We start from the raw sequence: 8,064 nt of genomic DNA, 5'->3' as shown, positions 1-8,064 counted from the left end.
TCAATCGGAGAGCCCTGGCAAGAAAAATATGGATGAGTCTGATACTGACCGTGATACGGATGAAAACGATGGGGACCGATCTGATGATGATGATGATGACTTTAAGGTTTTGTATCATGGTTCTTCTTCCCGCAGCGGGGTAGAGAATGTGGCCTCTGGCAGCGGGGCAGCGGATGTGGATATAACTCACTCAGGCGATGCAAACGCTGAAGTGCGTGACATTATAACAGAAAATGTTGAAGGCATACCTGATAGTGTAGCAGGAAATGTGGACCCAACTCAATCAAGTGATGCAAACGCTGAAGCGCGTGACAGTGTAGCAGGAAATGTCGAAGGCTTATCTGACCGTGCGGGTGATGAACCTGTTATTGAGTCCCAGATCTTGCTCACTGGTACTTCTAACACGGTGTCAAGCAGCTCAGGGGATGGCGTGCTCAGCCAGCGTGATATGACAGACACGCAGTTTGATTTTGCCACTGAATCTTCTGTTAAAAGATGCGGTGTCCATCTTGCCAAAAAAATTGGCTTACATGCGGAGGCGCAAGAAGTTGAAGCTACCATCTCCACCCCGTTCTGCTTTGCCACCTGAGCCTATCCAGCTGTCAGAAAGGGACATTCATTTATCTGTCATGAAAGTTGTTGTAGAAGAGCTTGGGATCCGTGTGGCTGACAAGGGCACCGGTGAGATCATTCGACCCTCAACTCGTACTAAACAGGTTCCACGCAGGTGAAATATCCTTTTGTATTTTTCTACTTCTTGTATTTCTTCAGTTTCTAACACTGCATGGTAGCTTCAACTGATTTTATGTGATAACTTCAGTAGTACCCCTCTGATAACTTGCACCTTTTTTGTCTTATACACATCTTCGTTTTGTTTGGTTCTAAACTACTGGTGCAACCTCTTTGTTCACTACTTCATTTTACTTTTTTAGGGCACCCTGCAAACAAGTTGGTACACTTGAGGCGTCATCCAGTATCCCAAAATCTAGGTAATCTGTTAGACCAATTGGTATTTCTTTTTTTTGTATTTTTATATTCATTTCCTGTTGCATAATATATCAAGAATTCCAGTTTCTTTTTTTAGATTACATACTTACTACTTCTTATAATTAGGTGCCCTTTTGTACAGTATATACATCCGTGTAGTATATTTTTAGCTGGTTCATTATTCGTCGTGATTATCTTTTGTTAAAAAATATGTTGCAGATTTTCATTATTATTTTTGCATGGTAGTTTTGAACTGTTTTGTCTGGTAATTTTAGTAGTATTACAATGATAACCTGTAACTGTCTCCTTGTTTCTATGCATCTACGCTCTTTTTATATGGTAACTTTTTTTTAGGATTCACACATGCTACTTCTTATAAATAGCTATCTGTGTCTGTTCATTTTAACACTACATCTCACAACTTTGCTTTTTTTTGCAGGAAGTCAAGTGGAATTAATGCCGCTAAAAAGGTGCGGTTTACCAAGACTAGGTCTTCTCCTCGACTAAGAGCAGCATCTTCACAACCGATATAGGTTGTGGATCTTGAAGATCAGCCCACGTTGACGTCTCCTATTGTCATTTCACAACCTATTGTGATGGGCTCTTCGCCAGCGTCCGTCGAAGCAGCAGCTGCCCCCGAAGTTGCATCTGATGCTGCTGAATCTGTAGAACAACTGGCTACAGTGGCCATCGTCATTGTTGTTGTTGAAGAGCTTGCCAGTGCAGTTGTTAATGATGAAATTCATGCTCATGAAACTCCTGTCGTGGACACTGGTATGCATTGAATGATAAATAGTCTGATGTTAAACATACATATCTAGTTTGTTCAATGTGATAACTTTTTTTTGTCCTCTCATTTGATGCAGCTCAACATGTTACTGAACCCGTCACCGAAGCTGCCCAAGTGTCCGTGCCCCCTGAAGCCGGAGTGGCTGTTGTAGTAACTGGTGTTGACGCGGGAAAAACAGCTCCAGGTATGGACTATTTTGATGGTAACTATATCATTTTTCTGGTGGTAACTCTTACTTTTTTATGATGGTAACTATAGTATATTTCTGATGGTAAGTGTACTTGTATACTGCAGTCCCAGCTGTCAATTCTGATGCTCAAGATGAAACTGTTGAACTTCAAGTTCCGGGTGATTCCCAGAATGTCCAATTGCATCATCTAGTTCAAGCTGAAGACGTTGTTGTCACTCCAGAAGCTGCAGGTGATGATGTTGTAGTTAGAGTTGATGGTGATTTCACCCCACCAAGCTGCTCTCTCGGACTTAGCTCCATTTTTGGTGTGACGCCTGAAGATCCACCAGTGGCTCCACCAGTGGCAGCTATGGTTCAGGGTATTCCTGAATCACCTCCTGCACCACAAACAGGAGTAGGAGCACCACAAGCAACAGAAGTGCTAGAATCAGTAGCCGCACCACAAGCAGCAGAAGTACCACATGCAACAGCTACAACATTAGCTGATTCAGACGCGATCCTAGCGCCTGCCTCTACTGCTGCAGAGAATGTTGAGGGCATTGACGTTAAACCGGTAGCTTGGGCCCTGCCTGCCAACTCCGGTAAGTGAAGACCTTTTTGCGTCTTCGCTTCACAGCAACGAGTGAATGATGGAGGCACTTAATCGAAGACCTTTTTAACTGTTTTTATGTGCTTTCTTCCGTATTTAAGTCAGTTTTTTTCCTTTTCCCTATGTCTGTGTGCGTGTGTGGATGAATGTAATATGACTCTTTATGTTTTTGTGTTATGTGAAATGAATCATTTGTGATTCTCGTTCACCATAATTTGTGTGTTGTGCTTTTGTATTATTTCTTTTGTATTATTTTTTGTATGTGTGTCCACCTGTTTGTGATTACTGGTTACAATGTATTTTTTTACCTCCCATGACAACATGATTGTGTGTTGTTTGCATAATATAACATCCCCTTCTCCCACCTGATAACATACCTTCTAACTACCTGGTAACTTGATTTGCTATACGGTGGTAACACCTCTCACTACTCTGGCAACATGCTCCACTACCCTTTCTTGGACCATGTTCTATGGTGATCTAAGCTAACCAGTTTTTTTTGCATGACATCTTCTGCATTTTTTTCTGGTCACGGTCAATAACAAATTTTTGAACATTTTTTCTTGTTTTTGCCTGAACAAGTGATGTCCTAATAAATGCAATTGTTTTGGCATGATAACTTTGACTCTAACCACATATTATCTTACCCGATAAGGTTTTCACAAAAGTCCGTTTGTTGTGCTGATAATTCATCTTGTTTTTGCATGAAGAATGACGTCCTGATAAATGTCATTACTTTTTTGCTGGTGACATCCATTGGATTGTACTGGTAACTATTACTCTATCCCAACGTTATCTTGCCCAATACATATTTTTGGCAACAACCCCTTGTTTTTCAGTGTGCTGACATGTTATTATTATTATGCTTGTAAATTTGATTGTTATATCTTGATAACTTTCTATTATATCGTAATTTTTAGTTCTCCCACTAAAGCACTGACAACACCCCCTCCCTTGTTGTTATGATGGTACTTATCCATGAAGTTCATGAGTGTTATTTTCTGTATAATGCATTTTTTGGTTTGTTTTATCATTAATATCCTTTTCTCATGCGCCTAATCTTACCTATTTTTTTATGTTAAAAGACCATCGTGTTCGGGTGTACGACGTCAAACTTGACGATGATGAAGTACTTATGTGGTGGGAAGAATTTGAACATAACAACCCATCAGCCAAAGGAAAAGCTGTTGTCCAAGGAGGTAATCATTTTTTGTTAATTTGAGATGCCAAAGTTGTGACGTACCATATCAATGTCTGCTGATAACTTCTGTCCAAACTGCTGATAAATTGTTCACAAACATACTGATAACTTCTGATCTATCACTTTTTCGTTGAAACCCTTAAGATTGTTTAACCTCTTTTATCAATGTCTGCTGATAAGTACTGTCCAAATTTATGATCTACCACTTATAAACATACTGATCTACCATATCAATGCCTGCTGATAACTTCTGTCCAGAATGCTGATAAATTATTCACAAACAGACTGATAACTTATGATCTACCACTTTTGGTTGAAAGCCTTTAGATTGTTTAACCTCTTTTATCATCACCAATCCTTGCTAAGCCTTTCATATTGTGTTGCAGAGAATTGTCAAAACCCCACATTTGTTACACCACACTTACCCCAACCCAAAGAGCGTATGCAACCCAGTGCCACACCTAGATCACTAATTCAGAAAGTTAGGGTTACCCTCCCATCACAATACCTGCTGCCGCCATATTCGGACCTCATCGCCAGCGAAGATGAAGAGGTTGTTTACGCTGAATTTATCAAGCACACAACTAATTCAAACTCCAAGATTAAGGAGTAATAAACGACCCTTTCTTAGTTTTTCATGCATTTTTTGCCATTCCATTTGTTTTTTAGACGCTTCCCCCTGGTATTGCAGCGTCAGGGTAATCAACATTGATGGGAGGTGGGTCACACCCGGCGAGCTTGCTAATTGTGTGAGAGAAACGGGGCATGTTTCAACCAGTATTATTGAGTTGCATGTTCGTGTTCTTCAATACTTGGAAATGCCAAACAAGATTATATTCCCTTGGGTGTTGTCCGTTTATCTGCTTATTGGAGACTTCAACTGTAAAATTGTACTTCGTCATTTCTGACGGGACCAGCACTACATTCTGAGCCATCAAAATGAGGTACTTTCTAGGTTTTCTTGCCACTCTACACCTTTAATATCTATTGTCTACACTTTTTTTATTTTTACATTGCCTTTTTTTCATGATAACTTCATTATACATAGTCTTGTATGATAATTCATTTTTCTTTTGCTGGTAAATTGAGCATCCAACGCCTGATTAATTTTCTGTTTTAGTGTTAGCTTCAGCATCCATATTCTTTCTTTAATTAAGTTTCCGTGGTATGACAACTTAGATTGTTTTGCATGGTAACTTTAGCACTCAGTTTCTGGTTAATTGTTTCTTCTGCCATGATAACTTTTTCTTTTGTTCCCTGTATTTAAATATAGCTCCCTCTTTTTTGTTACTGCTATGATTATTGTAGCTTCTATTCCCTGCCTTGCAAAAGTTGGGACCGGGACCAGATGACGGTCATTGGTATGTATTGTCGTTGAATCTTAAGGCGAAACGATTTGAGGTGCTGGATTCGTTGCATGAAGAAGATAGTCCATCTTTAATTGAGCATGCAACAAGGTATATGAATGCTATAAAGAAGGCTTGGTTGATTTCATACAAGGACTCGCACAAGCAAATTCAAGATTATGAACTCGTGTATATTGATGTTTTTAAATAAGAGAACGTGTTAGTTGTTTATCTGTGTTCCCTATTTTAGATGTAGCCCCATTTGTTAGATATCATGTTTTATGTACTCATACACACACACTGTTTTTAGCATTGATTGTGGCTACTTCGCTCTCATGTCTTTGGAGCTGTGGAATGGGAAAATTATTCCTGCCTTCACCCATGAGCAAGTACCGGCACTCCGAAATTTTTTGACATCGAGGTGGCTAAATCACACTCAAAACAGATGCAAAGAGTGGCGCTATCATTTGTTTGGCAACAGTTCGTGAGGTATCAACTGTCATCATCTTCTTCTTTTTTCGTTTGTGATAGCATTTTTCAGTGCTGGTCTTAAATTGATGTTAACTACTCAAAAGAAGTAGTTTAGCATTTTCTTTGTTGGCACAATGGTTGTTTTTTTTGTGTCTTGTCATCACACATAGAAGAAATTCAGTACCATATGGTAACATATACCTTACGTGACTGCTATTTTCTTTCATTAATAGTCTGATAACTAGTTGGTTCTCTCATTCTTTTTTGGGTCATGAAATAATGTGATCACAATTTATCTGGTAACTTGCATTTTGTGTTGCTGATAACTAGTATGAATACAAGCTAATAGCTTTCCAAAAAATAGATGGAATAACTTTTTTCGATTGCAGATAGTGTTGAAAACTCATTGTAGCGAAATGACACATGTAAAACATATAGGAAACTAAGGATAACCCACAAATAACTAACCCAATATGTTTACGATAACTTCCACCACAAAATACTTAAAACTTTAGCCCACAAATGTGCTGATAACTTACATAAATATAGGTGCTATAATTCGTATTACATTTTTGCACTGATAACAATCAGCAAAACAAATGAAGATAAGTTTCTTGTCCAATCATTTTGTAGCGACGATCTTGTTTTCTCTTTCATTCATCTTGCTAGAGGTGACGTGCACGTGCGCTTGTCGTGGTGCACGCTGCCACAGACACTGCACTTTCTTTGTTTTGATGGTTTTGCAATGTCAAATGAATGTTGATGCTTCTTTGTTTTCGGCCGCCCTTTCGTGACAGTGTTCAGAGGGTCTAGTATCATTTTTGTGTTCGAGGAATGGGATGCAGCGGCTGGCATGTTGGCGCTAGCTTGTATTGTCACAGGGATGCTTGTTTGTCCCATGTTTTGGTTGTCCATGTTAGGTATGCTTGTTTGTTGTTCAACATGGACAGCTTCACTTGTTGCGACCACTGGAATAGAACGTGGATCTTGTTGTGATTGGAATGATCCTCTAGCTTCTTCCTTGTCCTTTCTGGCCTTCTTACGTTGGCTTTTTGTTAGCATGTCCATTTCTTCCTTGAAAGCATATAGGTGCTTCTTGGCCACCCCGGCCCCATCATCTGTGAGGCAAGCGTCCTTGGTTGTTGCCTTGAAGTCCCTTAGCATTGATGTATATCGCATGACGCTTTTTCCCTCCTCTAGCATGCTCTTACTAATTGTTGGTTGTTCAAAATCAGGTTTGATTAGATCTTCCTCTTGATCCCAAGTCCACCTCTTTAGAATATACTTCTCAGGTATCTCGTACACCCCGATTCGGTCCATCACTCGTAACACATGTGCGCAGAGTATACCATCATGCTCAAACTTGCAGCAAGTGCATGAATATGTCCCTTCATCCTTGTTTGCTTGCACATGGTATTCCCTATCCCCATATTTTGGTATGATTCCTCTGACTGAGCCAACCTTGAATGACCCATCTTGCCACGTGTCACTTCTGTAGCCAGCTTTCACCTTCATCTCCATCTGGAATTTGGTGAAAAGATTATGCATGTAGAGGCCCTGCACCTGTAACTCGAGTGGGTTGAAGGAGTATGTTTTCACCTCTTTGTACATTGTTTCCAGGTGCTCTTTTGACACGCTCACCATCACCTTCTCCTGTATTGTAGTGTATTGTTTTGCAAATTCCACTAGCGAGTTATTTGGGTTGACGTACTTCTTCAACATAGCGTTGAATCCCTCGCCCCTTGTCGTTGTCTGCAAGAATGGGAAGAAGTCATGCATGTAGTACACCGGGACCCAGCATTCCCTGTTTTCCCACAACCAGTGGAAATGCTCATTGTCCGTTTGCCCATGATCGTCCAGCATCTTCCACCATTTTCCCTCAAACTCCTCAACGGTGTTCAAAAATCAAGTAGATGGTATTTTGAGTGCACACCTCATGGTAATTCTAATACACTTAACATGATAACTTGCTTCAGGGGACAGTATGTGGTAATTTCAGTGCATACCTCATGGTAATTCTAATACACTTAACATGATAACTTGCTTCAGGGGACAGTATGTGGTTCTGGTTCATGCAGAATGTGGAACTCCCCCAATGCAAATAGTTATGATATATTTAACACAACTCAACTACATAGTTATATGTGACCCAATCTCATATAACTCTTCCACTCCATGTAAAAGTGAAAAAGATGGTAAGTCAACTACACATATCATGATAACTTTTGATGCACTTATCATGATAACTTCCTTCATGCAACACTAGGTGGTTGTAGTCGATGCAGATTTTGGGAACTATAACTACATGGCAAACATGGTAAAGTGGTCACGGTCACTTAAGGACATGAGTACTGGTAACTCTTTCACAACAGTCCAGTTTTTCACATGAAACCTTATTTTTATCAACGTGGGAAAAATGTGTCATGTTGGTCATAATTTATTATAATTTAGCATGGTAACATTGGATATCGTGGCACAATTATGTAGTTT

The 8,064-nt window shown here is 39.8% G+C and overlaps 1 long non-coding RNA gene across 1 annotated transcript; it reads left to right on the top strand.

Moving 5' to 3' along the window:
- Window positions 1-706: 706 nt before the first annotated feature.
- LOC119360620 lies at window positions 707-1,485 on the top strand. The gene is made up of 3 exons (XR_005172794.1): window positions 707-727; window positions 933-989; window positions 1,427-1,485. It is a non-coding gene; the product is annotated as an uncharacterized LOC119360620 (long non-coding RNA).
- The last annotated feature ends 6,579 nt before the right edge of the window (window positions 1,486-8,064 follow it).

Source organism: Triticum dicoccoides, chromosome 2B (assembly GCF_002162155.2).
Source record: "Triticum dicoccoides isolate Atlit2015 ecotype Zavitan chromosome 2B, WEW_v2.0, whole genome shotgun sequence".
In the NCBI taxonomy this organism is placed as follows: domain Eukaryota; kingdom Viridiplantae; phylum Streptophyta; class Magnoliopsida; order Poales; family Poaceae; genus Triticum; species Triticum dicoccoides.
This window is presented reverse-complemented; position numbering and strand designations above follow the sequence as displayed.